Genomic DNA, 19,903 nt, shown 5'->3' on the forward strand with positions numbered 1-19,903 from the left:
TTTTAGCGTATCTGAATGAATTTTATTTTAGCCTCTTAGCTGACATAAGATGCTCTTTCCAAGTGTTATCCTTATCATAAATGTTGTACCCTGGAATTTCAGACTGCTTTCTTGAGAATGTGGGAGAGAACCCCCAGGTTTCACCGTGGATCTGACAGAGATGAGCGTCACCTTAGTTGGTACACTCATTAAACCTTTTCAGTGTCTGCTTTTCATAATTTTTAAGAGCCCGGGTCTTGCTCTGTCATCCAGGCTGGAGTGTATTGGCACAATCATGGCTCCCTGTAGCCTTAAACTCTTGGACTCAAGTGATCCTTCCACCTCTGCCTCCTGAGTCACTGTGGCTACAGATGGATGTGCTGCCATGCCTGGCTAAAGTTTTGATTTTTTGTTTCCTCCTTCATAAAATGAGGGGGGTGTTCAGATGACACAGTCTAAGATAGCTTTCTTCCTGCACCCAAGTCTAAATACACAGTAACTATTTTAAGAACTCATCAAAAATTGTGTGTGTCTGGAAAGGCCAACACCACATTAATGAGAAGTGTATTTTCCAACCCTTAGGTTTAATCTTCTCTTTCCTTATCTCTCCAAACAGCCAGGAGGAAGAGAAGTCATGACTGTATGAGCATTAACAATCATAGGTGGTTCCAAATCACATCACAGCTGTCATTCTTTTGTCTGTCAAGGAATCCGATGACACATAGAACAATTTCAGACTGGCCTAGGTCTCCTAAGAGGTAAGGAACATTTCCAGGGAAGCCACACCTGGAGCGTACAGTAGTGTCATATGAATTTAAACAAGGGGCAGACTTCTGACTCAGGCTGCAGGTCTTTCTATCTAAGTAGGGCCTACGTTTCAACTACTGAGTTATGAAATAATAGATGACATTTTTTTTCTATTTTAAGGTCCCACCCCTTGCTCTTAGGTCACTGAAGTGCAAGTCGTAATCACTGTGTACCTGGAGTCCTGAGTGACGGGGTCTTGTCTGAATGATTTTCCTCATTTGGGTACCATGATCCTTTCTATTTTCTGACAAATCTAATGTCTGTAAAGTGAAAAAACTACAGACCCCAGTGTTCACACGGATGTTTAAAAATGCATCAGAATTTCAATGCTCATTCATTGATTTGTTCATGTAGCCAGTCAATCAATGGATATTTCTTGAGCATCTACTGTGCACAAAGCAATGAGTTTTAATAAGAAAGCATAAAGAAACAGTTCAACTTCTGTTTCTTTCTCTAGAAGAAACTCAAATACAATAGTTATTGGATAACTTTGTATGTTTTAGGTTTGTGGGATTCAAATTTTTTAAATGTTATGCACACAATTCAGTTGATGGCTACACTATAAGCTGAGACTTCACCACTGTACAATAGATCCATGTAACAAAACCACACATGTAACCCCTAAATACATAAAGTTTTTCTTAAAACAAAAAAAAAATTTTGAGGCCGGGCATCATGGCTTATGCCTATAATCCCAGCACTTTGGGAGGCCGAGGCAGGTGGATCACCTGAAGTTGGGAGTTCGAGACCAACCTGGCCAACAGGACGAAACCCCGTCTCTACTAAAAATACAAAAAATTAGCCTGGCATGGTATAATCGCAGCTACTCAGGAGGCTGAGGTAGGAGAATCGCTTGAACTCGGGAGGCAGAAGTTGCAGTGAGCAGAGGTCGTGCCATTGCACTTCAGCCTCTGAGACAAGAACAAAACTCCATCTCAAAAAAAGATTTATTTTTTAATTAAAAATATATATTACTCAGAAAAAATGAGTTTTCAGTTAGCATATTCTGCCCCTAGGTGATAACAGACAGTTTCCCTCCCCTTCTCTCACTAGTCACCATTTCTATTAACATGTTCAATGTAGAATTTATCCAGGTGAGTTTAAATACATGGATTCCATAAAGCAGAAATTGAAAGAAACAAGTACCTTACCATTAATGCCTTTTTCACAGATTTTTTTCCCCTAAAACCTTTGAATCTCATCTTAAGGGCAATCCACTAAGTGAGTAGTGTAAGAGTCTAGGAACTCAGGTCTGCTGCGTGTCAGACTTGACTGGGGTTTTTAGTTCATTTTCAGTGTTCAGCCTTCAATTCATTATGAATTAAATATATGAAGTGTCTTAAGTAAAGTGAAGATGGATGTCCTTCTCTGTGTTTCTCTCTTTCCCTCTTCTTCTTCTTCTTTTTTTTTTTTTTTGAGGCAGAGTCTCACTCTGTTGCCCGGGCTGGAGTGCAATAGCATGATCTTGGCTCACCGCAATCTCTTCTTCCTGGGTTCAAGTGATTCTCCTGCCTCTGCCTTCCCAGTAGCTGGGATTACAGGTGCCTGTCACCACATCTAGATATATATATATAACATTTTTAGTAGAGATGGGATTTCACAGGTTGGCCAGGCTAGTCTTGAACTCCAGGCCTCAGGTGATCATCTCACCTCAGTCTGTCAAAGTGCTGGGATTACAGTCATGGCCACCACACCTGGCCTCATTTTCTTTTATTATCTTTTATTCATCTTATCCAATCCACTCATAAAATTGGAGCCTAATTTAATATCTCACCTTGGCTATTCTTAAAGAGTTTCAACTACTAAACTCTTTCTGCTGTTATTCCATACTCCAAGCCACTAATCCAGGTTGCCAGTCCGTGTTTCTAAAGCATAGCAGTAATCTGATCACTCACCTACTCAAATACTTTCAAACAAATTTTCATCACCTCCCAAATCAAGCACAAAACTCCTTCATCTTATACTCGAGGCAACAGTTTGGTCCCAAACTGCTCCTCTGTGAAACCTAAGAGTTCCTCAAGGCTACACTAGGCCTGGTTTCTGTTCCATGAAACTTTCTTGTTTCATGTAAACAGTTGTTTCTGCTACTAGAAACAGCTTTTTCCTTAGCCTCTATGCTGTTGTTTTAATCTCTTTTTCCTTTGAGAAATCCCACTCATGTACACTGTGATCAGGCATTGCCTTGCTATGTTAATAACTCTCCTGGCACAAGTGCTACGATGTATGTCTTGCTTCTATTCCAAATTGCTTTTTTGTTGTTGTTTTGGATTGGTTTGGTTTCATTATTTTCCTTTCATTTTTAGTTGACACATAATAATGGTACACATTTATGGGGGACAGAGTGGTATTTCAATATATGCATATAATATATAATGAACAAATCAGGGTGATTAGGATATCCATCACCTCAGACATTTATCATTTCTTTCAACATCCTCTCTGCTAGATTTTTGAAGACATACAATAAATTATTGTTAGCCATATTCATTCTGCAGTGCTACACAACACTAGAACTTATTTCTCCTATCCAGCTGTAATTTTGTATTCATTAAACAATTTCTCCTCATCCACACCACCCCACTTCCTAGCCTCTAAAAACCATACAAATTGCTTTCTAAAAGAGCTTGTGTTTTTTTTTTTTTTACAATGAAGCATTATTTTCCCCCCAAAATAATGGTTTTTTAGTCAATTTTTGGTTATTACAAAAGCAATATATTTTCATTCCACAAAAAGACAGAGGGAACCTGAAATCAAACATAATCCTACTCCTTCAAAGAGAGCTGCAGTCAAATTCTCATGTAATTCCTTTTCTTTTTGCAAGAATATTATACCCTACAAAGGTCTCTAATGTGGATTTAAAATACTACTAAGTCAGCCAATATTACAAATAAAAGAAATAAAAAGAATCGAAATTCCACCATAGACTGTACTTGAGATCTACTTCTGATGGTTATTTTCTTATAAGAAGAGCATAGCAATGTCATTTTACATTCTTTTATACAATCGGCATTTACTTTAATCTCTGGGTTTTCATGTGTAGTTTTTGGTATTGAATATGTATCAACATGCTATAGGAAACGCACTGTGTAAGAATCAATGCTATTTAAGTAGGTAACTGCAAAAGTCAGTGACAATTCTTAATTAGTGGGAAGAACAGAGAAGCAAAATGTTCCATTTTAAGCTAAGAATTTTATGATCTTCTATAAATAAATCCTTCTGACGCATTGGCATCATATGCAGCAAAAACAGAATGACAACTCTGTTGCCTACCCACTCAGCCAACTGGGATTGGTTATGGTTAGGTAGGTAATCAAAGCCCACAGCTACTTCTTTGTATAGATAATTCTAGCTCTGGTTAACCTGACAATCACATTCCAAAATCAAGTTTTTTACTGAAAAAGAAGGATGTTAAACAATTGCTAAAAACCAAAGTGACTAATGAGTATCAGAAAAGCCCAACTAACAAATCATAGTTTCTCCAAATATTCTTTTTGTAAGCCTTGCCCCCTGACATAAGTCAGAAAAGCAAGCTCTTCTTGTCATTTTCATATTATCATGTAATGTGGTTGAAGAAAACTTGCATATAAATTCACTTCCGCTTTTTTTTTTATTGCATTTTAGGTTTTGGGGTACAATGTGGCGATTCCTCAAGGGCCTAGAAATGGAAATTCCATTTGACCCAGCAATCCCATTACTGAGTATATAGCCACTTTCTTTATATCATCAGTATGCTTGCCAAGGGCCAGTCTTTTCAGGAAAAGTGGACAATTTGAAGCTGGTATGTGCTTCCACAAAAATATTAGATTTTGTCAGCTCCAAGAATATCTGTGTGAACATCAGCCTCTGCCAGTCCTAGGAAATTGGATCTGCATCTGTGTGAGGATTTATGTTGCCTTCTTCACGAACGAAATCCCTCTCTTGACTCTATTGACACTGATGTGGTGGTCATTTCAAATGATCTTCCAGAGGTAGATTCTCCATACACAGGCTATATTCTCCATTTACATGGCTATATCTTAAAATAAGCAGAGCCGTATTACTTAAGTTGGAATGAATGGCATCTTTGGGTTAGAAGGCCTTTGTGTAAGTGAAAAGAGGTCTACAAAATCCTTGAAATGGTACATAAAATGTTATGAATCAGTGTCTTTTTCTGGGTTTGGGGTCTAGAGCTTTCAAAATTTTCTCAATGAATTTGTGACCCCAAAATGTCTAAGAATACTTGCTCTACATTAAATACAATTGAGCAAATTTGCTTTCTTATCTATGTGGTGAAGTTATAGCAGCTATTTGGATAGTCCTTATCTCTAAAGCAATTAAGTAAAAGAGGAAAAAGTCCTCTGGAGAAAGATCCAGGAATGTTAGTTAGTCCATAACACTGTTTCAAGATGGGTTGTTTTCTTAAAAATAATCAATAGCATAATGACTGTTAGCTTATTAACAGAAACAATCAGGAAGGATGACAAGTGAGGGAAAGTGGGTATTCCACAGAATTGCCTTCATTTAGATGGTTATTAGGATGTTCTTGGCATTCAATGTTTAAGACTGTTAAAATAATTAGTCCAATGGAACTCGCCGGTCCTTCTACAGTCAGTCAGGGTGTCGTAGAAAAAGTGATTCATTGAACAAAGCGTGTCCATAATGAGTCCCAAGAGAAATCCCTGCTTGGTCTTCATTTCAAGATTAATTGTCCTTACCCTGAGTTATTATTTCCTTTATATTGATTTATGGACATTGTGAATCGTGCAGACCTAGAAGTTCTTTAGCACAGTATATTTAAGATGCACTGCAAGGGATTTCATTATTATTATTAAAGTAATGAAATTTGTAAATTACATACTTAAGACATAAATTAGAAAAGATTCAAGGACAGCCTATAAAATGCAATAGTAATTTGAACTCCTATATGCTTTCTTCCTGAGAGACAGAAAAATAGAATAACAAGAGGCAAACTGGCTACCGCATTTCCTCATGGAGAAGATAATCTCACAGGTAAAAATCATCTGTTCTATAGGTTGAAGTAGGGAAAACATTGGGAAATGTTACTAAATTTGATCAAGTTTTAAATTTTTCTAGCCAATTATGTAATCGCATCTAAAAAAGACATTTGGGTCATCATGATATAAATGTTTAGTCTCTCTGGCTCTACTTTGCCCAATACTTTATTTTTACTTTTTTGTGTGGGGAGAGATACTTTAAGTTCACATTATCTTATTGGGAGTATATATCCTTGTAAGTTCTCAACTCCTTTCCAGAAAAAAAAGTGGTAAGTACCTGAATGGAAATACTGTAATAAATATACCCTCTATTGGCTGTCTTTGTCCTAAGTCACTCAGTAAAATGTCTGCATTTTTGGAGTCAGCCATGTGGAAAAGTTACTTTCAGTCTCTACGTTACAGAACCTCATCATCTAGTGCATCCACAGAATCATACTGAGAAACACTCCCAATCTATTAAAATGATTACTTAAATACAAACAAAACTGTAATCTAGGGAAAACACGTGCAGTTGTGAAAAATCCCCTCCTAAATGTTTCTTCTTTTCTTTTCCTTTCAGTTGCCTGTAATGCTTATCTCCTTTTGAGTGGAGAGTTTATCAAGAGTAAAGGTGAGTTTGAGAAACTTGAATTTCATGAGATGAGGATAGGAAAGGCAGTGCCCTAGCAGATGAGAATGAGACAAACATGCAGAGAAACTGATGGTGAAGAAAAGAGCAAAAATGGAGACAGAAGGACACTCTAGAAAGAAATTGCAAAGGAGAATGTGGTTGAGGGAAATGACTGGGAAAGGAAAACAGCAGGAAACAGGACTTTGAGATTCACTGCTTGTTTGGGTACAACGTCCACAATCCAAGCATAAAAACAAGAATGATGAGATTTATCATCACAAGCAGCACTTAACCTTCAAAATACAAATTGGCTGTATTAACACAAACTTAGGTTTTAAAATTAACTTATTCTGTTCATTTGGAATATGCTGATATGTCTCCAAATAACATGGAGAAACAGCACTAAATAAGAACCTGTCCTTTCATTCAGAAATGAGCAGAAAAATAAAAGAAATAAGAGCTAAGATTTATTAAGTGCCACCATGTGCCACATACTCTTTTAAACACTTTTTTTTTTTGAGACAGGGTCTTGTTCTGTTGCCCAGGCTGGAGAGCAAAAACACACTCATAGCTCCCTGTAGCCTCAAACTCCAGGGCTCAAGCAATTCTCCTGCTTCAGCCTCCTGAGTAGCTAAGACTACAGGTGTACACCCCACACTCAGCCAATTTTTAAATTAAATTTAATGTGTGTGTGTGTGTGTGTGTGTGTGTTTAGATGGGGGTCTTGCTATGTTTATGTTGCCCAGGCTGGTCTTGAACTTCTGATCCTTCTGCCTTGGCCCCTCAAAGTACTGGGATTACAGGCATGAGCTACTGCTCCTGGCCCTTTTCTAAGCACTTTAAATGTATGAACTTAATTCCTTTTCCATTGATTTTATAGATGTGGAAACCCCAGCACAGAGAGCACACAAGTCACCTGCCCAAGGTCACTGTGATGGTGAGCGAGACTCCTTTCAGGCCCAGGACTTTGGTTGCAGAATCTTTGCTCTTCACCACTACCCTCTGTGTTAGACTGAAACATACATGGACAGAACAACAGATATTACAGTTAATTTCCTGAAATATCGGGCCTCAAGTATTAACACAGTAATAGATCCCATTATTACATGATTGAGAAGAAATAAAATGTGCAATGAAAATAGAACTAGGAAAAGAACAACATTATCTACTTCCTCTCTGGCCTCCACGCCCTTCTTCACTATCTCTTCTAAACTTTCTGAATTCCATCCTTAAGTCATCTTCTTTCAGAAAGGTAAACTGAAAAGTGTTTAGATGGCTTCTCTTTTCTTTAATAGTATGCAGATTTGTAATCTCATTAGGGACATCAGATAGGTCAGCAGTCCCCAGCCTTTCTGGCACCAGGGACCGGTTTCATAGAAGACAATGTTTCCATGGACCGGGGTGGGGGGATGATTTTGCAATGATTCAAGTGCATTACATTTGTTGTGCATTTTAATTTTATTATTATTATATTGTAATATATAATGAAATCATTCTATAGTTCACCATAATGTAGAATCAGCAGGAGCCCTGAGCTTGCTTTCCTGAAACTAGATGGTCCCAACTGGGGTGACAGGAGACAGTGACAGACCATCAGGCAATAGATTCTCAGGTGTGCACAACCCAGATCCCTCATATATGCAGTTCACAATAGGATTCTTGCTCTACTGAAAATCTAATGTCACCACTCATCTGACAGGAGATGGAGCTCAGGCAGTAATGCAAGTGATGGAGAGGGGATGTAAACACAGATGAAGTTTTGCTGGCTTGCCCATCTTGTCTACCACTCATCTGCTGTGCGGCCCAGTTCCTAACACATCACAGACCAGTACCAGTCCCTGGCCTGACGGTTAGGGAGGTAGGCAATAGAATTTTCCTTCTAAAGGAAGGAAAAAGGTAATGCAGGAATGTATCAAATCAATACGTGGTCACACCCCAAGGAAGCATGAATGACCCCGGTAGCTAATGAATTTGAGGTTATATTTGTTTGCAGAATAAAGGAGATGAATGTGATGAATGAACACGAAGTAGAAGCTTCTAAAATGACAGCAAATGACTTCTGCTTCCATTATAAAAACAGACCAATAGACAGAATCGAAATGTAGAATGAACCTGAAGCTTCAACTGATAGAGATTTTGTAAAGATCACTTAGTATAATTCAATACAAAACTGTGTTCTGAAACTGTAAGAGGGTCATCTGGTTCCAGGACTTTCACATTCCATACGGATGTGTGATTGCTGTGAAAATCACCAGACTGATCTGCCCAAGTCCAGAGATGGGCTTGCTCTGTATATAATAACCAAGAACATATAGTTAACCTTTCATTTTTTTCACTTCACTCAAAAATATTCCACTAGCCTTACTGGCTTTTGAACTAGTGGAACATTTATTATATTTTATGGTTTTAAAATTCACTGTTCACTTAATGGATGGGTGCTTTCAAATTAACTGCTTGAATTCACTGTGTGTTGATTTCAATACGGCTCATTTAAAATATCAAATTAAGCACTCACCATGTGTCATTTCTTCCTCTAAGCACTTTAAATATATTGACTTATTGCTTCCTTCCCAAAATCTTATGACAAAGGGACTTATTCCTCCCATTCTGCAGATGTGGAAATAAATCTAAGCACATAGAATGTAAGTAACTTGCCCCTGGTTACATGGCCGGCAGGTGACAGAGGCCCCATAATGTGGCCATGTCTGCAGATAGTTAGGTTTTGCAATTTTGCCTTGACATATAATCCTTTTCTAATCGGAAGCAAAGATGCCCATTGCCACAATATTATTCAGCCAATCTGTTTTTTTTTTGTAGGGGGGAGGAAGGCAGGAAGGGAGGGAGGAAGAAGGGGAAGGAGGAAGGGAGGAAGGGGGGAGGAAGCGGGGAGGGAGGGAGGGAGGGAGGGAGGGAGGGAGGGAAGGGAAGGAAGGAAATCAAGCAATGAGAGAGACATTGCTGACCTGGATCTAGAGGTTTACAAGTTGATTTCTTTTCTTTTTTTTTTCTTTTTTTGAGAGAAGGAAAGAAAAAAAATGAGTAAAGGAGAGTAAGAAAGAGGAAGAGAAAGAGGGAGGGTGAATGGAAATATTGCTTTATTCTGAAAAAAAATGGATATTAATAATGGTCAATCAATGTTTCATTTAAACCTATGAGTAGGTTTGATGTGGTATTGACAAGAATTTATATTTTATGTATTTGAAGTGGAGAGCTCTATAAATATTTATTAAGTTTACTTGTTCCAGATCTGAGATCAAGTCCTTGATATCCTTATTAATTTTCTGTCTCATTGAATCTAAGTCTCTATGTATCTGGGTGTTAGGATTGTTGGCTCTTGTTGTTGCATTGATCCTTTTACCACTATATCTTTGTTGCTGTAAAATCTATTTTATCCGATACGAGAATTGCAACTCCTGCTTTTTATTTATTTATTTTTGCTCTCCATTTGGTTGGTAAATCTTTCTCCATCCCTTTGTTTTGAGTCTTTGTGTATCCTTGCATGTGAAACAGGTCTGGATGTAACATGCCGTTGGGTTTTGACTGTGTCTTTTGATTGGGGGATTTAGTCGATTTAAATTTAGGGTTACTGCCATTTGATGTTAACTGGCTGTTTGATCCATTCGTTGATGAAAATTCTTCTTTATGTTGGTGCTCTTTACTTTTTGGTATATTTTTAGAAAGGCAAATACTGGTTGTTTCTTTTTGAGTGTAATGCTTCTTTCAGAAGCTCTTGTAAAGCAGGCCTGGTGGTAATAAAATCTCTGAGTACTTGCTTGTTCATAAAAGATTTTATTTTTCCTTCAGTTGTCAAGCTTAGTTTGGCTGGATATGAAATTCTGGGCTGAAGGTTCTGTTCTTTGAGGATGTTGAATATTGGCCCCCACTCTCTTCTGGCTTGTAGAGTTTCTGCTGAGAGATCTGCTGTAAGTCTGATAGGCTTGCCTTTGTGGGTAACCTGACCTTTCTCTCTGGCTGCCCTTAGTATTTTCTCCTTCGTTTCAACCCTGGTGAATCTAACTATTATGTGGCTTGGGGTTGCTCTTCTTGAGGAATATCTTTGTGGTGTTCTCTGTATTACCTGGGGTTTAATATTGACCTGCTTTGCTAGTTTAGGAAAATCTTCCTGAATAATATCCTGAAGGGTATTTTCCAGCTTGGATTCATTCTCTCCGTCGCATTCAGGTACACCTATCAAACGTAAATTAGGTCTTTTCACATAGTCCCACATTTCTTGGAGACTTTGCTCATTTGTTTTTATCCTTTTTTCTCTAATCTCGTCTTCTCATTTTATTTCATTAAGTTGGACTTTGACCTCTGATATCCTTTCTTCTGCTTGAACAATTCGAGTGTTTAAACCTGTGCATACTTCTCGGAGTTCCTGTATTGTATTCTTCAGTTCCATTAATTCACTTATATTCTTCTCTAAGTTGTCTATTCACAATAGGATTTCGTCAAACCTTTTTTCAAAGTTCCTAGTTTCTTTACCTTGGGCTACAACGTGCTCTTTTAACTCACAGAAGTTTCTTATTATCCATTCCCTGAAGCGTGATTCTGTTATTGGGATGTGCTCGTTCTCCATCAAGCCTTGTTCCATTGTTGATGAGGAACTGTGATCATCTTTAGAGGGAGAGGCGTTCTGATTTTGAGTATTCTGAGCCTTTTTACGCTGGTTTCTTCCCATCATTGTAAATTTATCCTCCTGTCGTCTTTGAAATTACCTACTTTCAGATTAGGTCTCTTGAGTGGACGTCCAAGTTGTTAGTACCCAGGGTCAGAACAGCAGCATTAAGATCGATGGTGCTTTTCTGCCCAGGATTCTCCTGTCTGGCTTCCTTCTTGTGTCCCTAATAGGATACTCTGCCTTCCTGGGGCTCCAAACCTCGGTTAGAAGGGGAGCCAGCCCTGTTTACTCTGCTCCGAGAGCTGCCGCGCCGAGGTGCCGGCGAAACCGCTGTGCCGGCCACAAGAGTCGCGCTGGCAACCCGTGTGGCTCCTCCACTGGGGATCTTCTGCTCCGTGAGCGACCAGAATTTGTCTGAAAGTGTGGCGTCCTCTAGTTCTCTGCGCTTTCACTGAGAGCTGCAATCCCAAGATGTTAGCAATCGGCCATCTTGGATCGTTCCCCCTCAGCCAATCTATTAACAAGGCGCTATGTGATGTATTTATTGTTACTGCTAAGTCCACTCGTATCTCTGACCCAGATGTTATTGTTAAAGGAGAACCTGAAGAGTAAAATCGAAAGGCATTTTCTGCTGCCCTAACCTCTCTTGCAAATCTTCTCTGTGGCCCTACAGCTCATCTACCTCCTCAGAGGTAACATAACAAAACAAAACTCCTCTCACTTTTGACCTCAGTCTCCACGCAATAATTAACATGTCCAGTCTGGGTTATTAGTCACATGCAGCATGTTAAATGTGTTAAAGCTGTAGGTTTGGGCTGCTGCTGGCTTGAAGCCTGTTCTGGGAAAGAGAGCAGGCCTAGTTCTGTTCTTTCCTGACGGGCTTCTGCCCCTCAGTCCTGCCCTTCCCCTCCAGTTCCAGCCATACCCTCACAGAGGCCCCGGCTCCTCTAACACTTGGAAGAGCAGGGAAGGGAGAGGAGGTCTGGGGCAAGGAATGTCTTAGGTGCTTAGAATTCTTAGGAGTCTGGCATGGTGGCTCACGCCTGTAACCCCAGCACTTTGGGAGGCTGAGGAGGCAGATCACGAGGTCAAGAGATTGAGACCATCCTGGCCAACATGCTGAAACCCTGTCTCTGCTACAAATACAAAAATTAGCAGGACATGGTAGTGTGCACCTATAACTCCAACTACTTGGGAGGCTGAGGCAGGAGAACCACTTGAACCCAAGGGGCGTATGTGGCAGAGAACTGAGATCATGCCACTGCACTCTGTCACAAAACAAAACAAAACAAAACAAAACCTCTGAAGAGCCGGCTGTGCTTTCTTCTGACCACAGCATGCTGCAGATACTTTACTCAACTCTCTCATGCAGGGCTCTGTGGATTATCAAGCATCTCCTAGCACCTGGCTGGCCGCCAGCCCTCATTCACATGGTATTGCTCCCTTGCGCTCCCTGACTAGAATGTCTGGCTGGCTCCTTGTGGCCTCCCCTTAGGTCTCTGGCTCTTAGAAGTTCATGGTCACACAGGTTCTCCCTGTTGTGGACTCTGTCCCTCCAGGTGGTTCTCTCTAGGAAAGACCACGTATAACAGCTCCAGGCCAGTTTCTATTTCTGCCCACATCTCCCCCACTCAAAACACATGCCTTTGACCTGGAGTCTACAGGAGTCCAGTGACTCCAAAACCTCTGCTGTGCTGCCACAGCCAGGTCCTTGTCCCCATATTTCCAGTCCTGATTCCTCCAGCAGCCCAGAGTGTTCTACCAACACTACAGGCCACACAATAAACTCCCCTGGGGGTTCTTAAAGCTTCTCTTACTTGGCTCCGGGCTGAAGGGATGTGTTTGAACTGTGGTCTCCTCATGGGGTTTACAATTAAAATGATTTTCCCCAAAGTTTCCTTTCGAGATGTTTTCAGAATACTGAACGATATTTACAAAGATGCAGTGAAGCCTGCCACCCAAAGTCACTTGCTTGCAGATCTGGGCTGGAATCTGGACCAGCTTATGTGACCATTGGCAACTTATTCAGCCTCCCTTCTTACTTCTATATCCAATGTGCTAATAATATCTAGAGATGTTTTAGAAGTTGACAGAAACATTTATAAAGCCTTTAACCCAATATCCTGGCCCAGAGTAGGCAGTCGACAGATAACATATATTATCATTTTTAGAAACCTTATTTTTTTTCCCCTGCAAAATATCCTGTGAGTCCCTTCATTCATACAGAGACTCTGAAAGACGCAGTGACTGATTACACATTGGAGTATAGGATGGTAGAGGTATGAAGTCTCCTGGGGTTTCAGCCTGTGGTTTAGAAGCTGAGCCACATTCATTGATGTTCAACACTCTCTCTCTCTCTCTCTCTTTTCTGAGACAGAGTCTCACTATGTTCCCCAGGCATGAGTGCAGAGGAGTGATCTCAGCTTACTACAACCTCTGCCTCCCAGGTTCAAGCAATTCTGCCTCAGCCTCCTGAGTAACTACAATTACAGGCATGCACCACCACACCCAGATAATTTTTGTGTTTTTAGTAGAGGCAGGGTTTCATCATGTTGGCCAGGCCGGTCTTGAACTCCTGACCTCATGATCCGCCCACCTTGGCCTTCCAAAGGGCTGGGATTACAGGCATGAGCCACCACACCTGGCTGTTGTTCAACTTCTCCTTTACATTTGAGTATCCAAGACACAAACACATTGAATAACCACATTCGTAGACCTCAGAAAGATTTTGTGTCTAGCCTACACAAATACAAATAAACAAAAGGTCTTTCCTGAAAATCTTAGATCTTCCTACCAGGTTTTTCAGTAAGAAAATATTTGGAAGTAGTTTGAAAAGGTCAAAGTGATAAACAAAAGTAAAGGCATTGTTCTCATTTCTCAACAGCACATAGGGCAGGGTTCTCTTCGTTTATTTTTTCCTTTCTTGGGGGGCTCAGTTTTGGTGACGGTAATGATAATTTTTTTATAAAGAGTTTGTATGGACAGTTCTCATATCTTAGCATCTCAGTTTCTTTTCTTAATCAGAAGAGGTACACTGGAATATGTTACATTTAAAAAATATCAAATTCAAGTTTTAAATGTCTCATGCTTTGATTTCAAATTAATTTCCATTTTCTCTTCCCAAAGGGGAACCTGTGCATTTGTACATCTCCCAGTTGAGTAACCCTTATGGAAAGATACTCAAAGTATACAAGGCACTCAAAGATAAGAGAGGATGAGAGGAGAAAGCAGAGAAGGGAATGGAGGAGAGGGTGCTTGCTGTATGAAGCATCTCTTTGCCCTGAGACAAGTTTTCATTGTACTTAGACGATTAAAAATACTTGTTTGCTGATGAGCGAATACCCAATATTTATGCCAAAGAGCTTAGGGAGGTAATACATTATTTACGCTTGTATGCAATAACCACCCTCATCCCATTCGCCCAGATAGTTAGGTTTTCAGTTTTTACTTTCTCTCCCATGCTTGAATCAAATGCTGCTGGGGTGTAGAGTTGTTTCCTAGGAAATGAGTTGCTACATATTTAGGCAACAGCAGAAAGGAAGTAATCCATGCCTGGGGTGCTTATTCTCTAAATAACTGTAAACTCTGGTACCTTGATAATCCTATGAATACGCAAGAATGCGGATGGTTACTGAACTGGAACTGAGGACGCCTTGACCTACAGAAGTGGCTTTCCCGCTCCACATTTAATGTTAGAGTAACTCCTTATCCTAAACTCAAATCACCATATCCCTCACTGCTTTGAGTGATTATAGACATGGCCTTTTTGAGGCTAAAAATAATACCATCTTTATGTAGATTTTTAAAATTACAAATCACTTTCCCAAACATGATTTCATCTGGTCATCAGAACAATGCTTCTTAGGATAGATAAGAATTTATAGTTCCATTTTACGGAAGAAGAAATAGAGACACATTGAAGTTATTTTTTTGCCCAAATTCACAACTAATAAGGGGTACATTGAGAAGAGGAATCCACAGTTTTTCCTAATTCCTACCTTACTGCATAAGTATGATGGTATCACCTATATCAAATAAACATCCTGTGTGGCTGAAATATATGAGAGACTCAGAGACCAGCTGTTTGAGCTGTTCTAGTGTTCACCACAAGAGCTACTGTAGAACAAAAGAACAAACTGAGTAACTCCATGGACTATTCTGTTTGCAGAAGATAAAGCAGTAAATTGTAACTACAGAGAATTTTCCTTTCACAATTACGTAATGACCATTCTCTTGTGATCACTCTAGGATATTAAATGAGGGGCTTCAGAAGACCTGTACAAATCCGAAAAGTTCAACAAAAGAAAAGCACTATGATATGGAAATAGAGTGGCAGATGAGACACACTGATCTGTTGGAAGATGCCTAGGCTTTTGCGGTGGAATGTCCAGTGTTCACGGTCTTTAAGTCACCAGGAGTCAATGCTTTGACTGAGAAGTTGCAAAAGGTGCAGTTGTCGTATTGTTTTGTTTGCTTCAAATGTTTTCCAAACTCTGTGCTTTCTCTTCAGCTCATATCTCCTGCAGAGACATTGCTGGTATTTCCTATGCCTGCATTTTCTTGAATACAAATAGAAATGCAGAAGGGCTCTGCTTTCCAACAGATTTCCGAATAGGAAAAGGAAGCTAACTTGTATGCAGAGTTCTGAACCAATCTGTTTTGTCTACAATCACCTTGGAAATTTTATACCTGTGTTGGTATGGTTGAGAGGCCCAGAATCAGATGCAGATAATGACTCTGTATTCTAAGAAGTGATGCACTTTTTCCTAAAGGTTTTGACTTTTTTATTGGAACAAAGCTGTCAACTCATTAGAGAATATTCTAAAGGATTCTTTTCATAGCTGTGTATGAACATGAGGACTGGCTAGTGTTAAATCCTCATATTGTCGAATCTGAGTGGCCACACGTTCTTTGCAGCAACTCCCGTCACATGGAATCTACTGCCCGCTCCTTGTATCTGGGTTGATCATGTGACTGACTTTGACTGATTAGCAAGCCAAGGCTGGAAAAGTATTTACCTGCTGGAGTTTGCCCTCTGTAGCTGCTGGAACTCCTTTGCCATCATATGAATGAGACAAGGCTGGCCTCCTGGAAGATGAAATACTACCTGGATACAGGCCCGAGCTAGCCCAGGCATCTCAGCTGACCCAGCAGAGTCCCCACACATGTGAGTGAGGCCATCCTTGACCATCAAGCCCCAAAAGGACTGTACCAGACCAGAAGAACCACCCAGCCAAGTCACAAAATCCTGAGAAATAATGAACATTATTTTAAGCTAACTTCTATAGTGGTTTGTTACATAGCAAACACTAACTGATACACACCTGGCTCCCCTAAGAAAATACAATTTAAAAGTAAACACTTGCTTATCTTTAATTCATGGTGATCTTCCACAATACATAGTTTATCTTACTAATGGAGGGTGGAATGAATTCAGTACTCATCCTTCCTGAAAATATAACCCACATCTTCCACCTCATTGTTAGAAAAAGCCCAAAAATTTGCACTCTCTTCTCTCATTTCAGGAACAAACACTATCATATATATATATATACATATATATATGCAGTTACTCCATCCCGGCTACTGTGGTTAGCATTTTAGATGCATTAATTCACTCAACTGTAGCACTAGCACTAAGATGGTTTCATTCTTCCCATGTGCCAGTCTAAAAATTGAGGATCAGAAAGATAAACTTGTCCAAGGTCCCACAGTACATGGCAGAACCCACATTCCACCTCAGATCTTTCGACTCTCAACCACTTTAACTTATGGTTCCCATGCCATTTATTATTGCTATGAATAAGTTTATAACTTTCCTTGGTTTTGACAGGTAGAAAGGTCTGGAAAAGGTATAGAGAGGAGTAACAGTTTCCAGAAAAGGGATACATAGGATGTGATGATAAATTTCACCTGCTTCATAATTTTACCTTCTATCACTTTACTTGGTTAAAGTCTCCTTTGAAAAAAAGTCCAGTCTCCCATACTTCACTAAAAATAAGAAAGGCAGTCAAGGTTTATAAATTAGCATCATCTTTAGGCACAAGTATTATCCTAATCCTCCTTCTTGACAATCAAGCCATATTACTGCCATAAAAATCCTGTTGTTACATGCATGCAAGTGTGTTTAATAGATTCATACACAGACAGGCACACACATGCACCAGACACTCACAGAACCCTCTGTCTTCTTTCTCTCCCTTCTGCAGTAAAAATTGTGAGTGTCTTTCTTGGTTGGCAAAGTGTTTTCTTTCCTTTCTTTGTGGCTAAACCCAATGGGGAAGCTCACAGCAAAGACAAGCCATAATTCTATTGCACATTCTTCTGTAATCCTAAATATTGTCCTGATAATTTGGTCATCTTCCTCAAAAGGGGACTCCTAAATTCTTTTAACATTTCTTTCTGAACCCCTCTAGCTTGTTACTGGGGTAGGGAAGATTTTTAAAAACAATGGGAAAAACAAAATCAAAGCCTGTCTTATAGGCTGTGTCTGCTGCCATTTTTATAGACAAAACCAAGATACATTGCTTCTGAAAAACTGAATGATACCCTAATGTTGTGAGAATAGAAGGAAGGCATAAACAGTGATTTTACTGGACGATGATAGACTGACAAATGTCTCCCAACCATTATGCAGTGGAATGCACAGCCCTCAAGAACAAAGAGTACCATGTCTTAGAATAACGATTCTTTCCCCTGGGGAACAAACCTAATCAGGTTTTATCTCTCCCTGACATGAAACCCTAGATACACACCCACAGAGTTTAATTACATAAGACTAAAAGACTAAGGGGAATAACTGAATTTACCTTAGAGAGAACTTCAGATGAAGAGAGGGATAAAATGTTTAAGACATGACATCATTCTTTGAAACTCAAAAAGCATGGGGCTTCCCATAAGAGTGTAAGTGGTTCACATCTCTTTTGCATGTATCAGGTATCATCAAGTACATCAAGGAGACACGTTAACAGCTTCTTTATATTAATGCCCATGGTCATGAATCTCTAGATAAGAACCTTTTATGCAGTTCCAATTCAGAGTTAGCCATTTAAAGTAGCATTGGTGTAAAGTTCCAGAATCTCGTAATATTAATGTGCAACTGTTGATCCACCTGTAGGGGTGAAGAGGTGTGCTGAGTTAACTTTCTGTTGCCTTACCCATATTGGAGGGATCCTTCTCTTTGGAAGCTAAGTCTAGGCCCAGGAAATACTGATTCTTTCACTTGGAAATGGAGCATAAGCCCACAGTAACCTGCCTTGCTCCCCTAGAAGATGGACATACACCAGGAGAAGAAAAAGGAAAAAAATTTTTTTTTCATCAAAACCTTTAGTTTCTTGTGGAAAGGCACTACCTACTATTTGGCATTCAGTTAAGTAATAAAAGTAAGCTGGATTGGGGAAAAGGACAAGAAAATAGAGCCATCCTTTACTGCTTTCCCAGATTACTGATTTTACCCATTTTGGACGTGAGCCTGAGTTTCACAAATGTGACTTAATTTGGGAGAAGGTGAAGGAGTTAAGTAACATCACACACTGCAAACCCACACCCAGTAAAAAGGAGAGGATAATTATTTTCTTCCTTTCACCTTTCTAGAGCACAAAGTAAGAGTAAGCTTCATTAGCAACCACTGAGTACACAGGAACAGATTAATTTGTTACCTTTTCTGTTTAGTAGCAGTGATCTGGCTTCAGAGGGGATGATCAAAACAGGTAAGTCTGGTATAGGGAGAGGCAAGTGGAGAAAATTCCAGAGTATGAAGTTCCCAACAGAGACGGGAATCTTGGGAAGCAAGTTTGGTGCTGGGGAGGGGCATTATGGGGTCTAGAAATAGAGGGCTAAGAAATACAGGCACTATCAAAATTATTTGCATTGCTTCAGTTTTAAGAGGCTTCTTGAGATGTTTTAGAGTGAAAAAGCAGTATCTCCATTGTTCAAATTTTTCCCAAACTGTCAAACAAAGTGTGCTGGCCCTCCTTATGGCAACGGGGGTGTGTCTACACTGAACTGTAATTCGAAGCAAAGCAATTAGAACAGATTATTTGAGCATGATTTTTAATTGTCTGCATGGGAGACTGTGTCATTACAATGACAGCTGGCACCATGATGGATAAACACAAAGTAGTGAAGCTCAAAATTAATCTTCATTTTGTCACAGAGGAGTTTGCAACTGTGCTCAACTCACTTGAAGCATGTTGTGCCTTGAGGCAGACTTAATGGAGGATCTCTCACGAAGGACTAAGGATTTAAGCACTTGGTTGTATAAAGCAGCCTGAGCAACTCAGAATCACTAACAGTGGGGGATTAATGTCCACAGAAGTGGAACAATTAAAACACATTTGTCTCAAGGGATCTCCTTCAAGTATCAGACTAATTCTATCGAGTATACTTTTTTTTCCCCCATTCGTAGAACATCTGGTGGATGATGGCTTTCTCTGAGAGGGAATACATAATGCCACAGAGGCATAATACAGGGATTTAGCAAGTCCTGTGGTCAAAGCCTCATTTTACAGGTTGGGAAACTGAGGGGCAAGGGACTCATTTGAGTTCACACTAAACTAGGCAAAGCCCGATCAGGTGCAACAAGAGCAGACTGGCTAGCTCCCAATTCAGTGCCCTTTCCAGGGAGTGGCTGTGGCCTTTGCCAAATGACTACAACAGTGAAGAGACATTTTTGGAACCTCTATTCTGTGCCAGGCACAAAGTACTTTTCATATATATCCTTGTTGAATCCTTGCTACAAGCTTATGAAGATCAGGACATTGAGGCACAAGATGTGGTAACTTGCTCATGACTACATGGCTTGTGAGGAAGTGACTGGAGACCTCTGATCTTCTGATTCCTTCCTCTTTCATCACAGCGTCCTCAACATAGCGCAGCAAGAGGACTTTGTAC

The 19,903-nt window shown here is 39.9% G+C and overlaps 1 protein-coding gene and 1 pseudogene across 16 annotated transcripts in view; both read right to left on the reverse strand.

Annotated features, from left to right (window-relative positions):
• PHACTR1 (phosphatase and actin regulator 1) overlaps window positions 1-19,903 on the reverse strand; it is a 586,860-nt gene that overhangs the window by 459,645 nt on the left and 107,312 nt on the right. The window lies entirely within an intron of this gene.
• LOC144582030 (L-lactate dehydrogenase A chain pseudogene) overlaps window positions 1-19,903 on the reverse strand; it is an 87,524-nt pseudogene that overhangs the window by 54,615 nt on the left and 13,006 nt on the right. The window contains exon 1 of the transcript XR_013533748.1: window positions 1-19,903. This exon is cut by the window's left edge and continues 54,615 nt beyond it; it is cut by the window's right edge and continues 13,006 nt beyond it. The product of XR_013533748.1 is annotated as an L-lactate dehydrogenase A chain pseudogene (transcript).

The sequence above is a fragment of the Callithrix jacchus genome, chromosome 4 (genome assembly GCF_049354715.1).
Source record: "Callithrix jacchus isolate 240 chromosome 4, calJac240_pri, whole genome shotgun sequence".
Taxonomy (NCBI): Eukaryota; Metazoa; Chordata; class Mammalia; order Primates; family Cebidae; genus Callithrix; species Callithrix jacchus.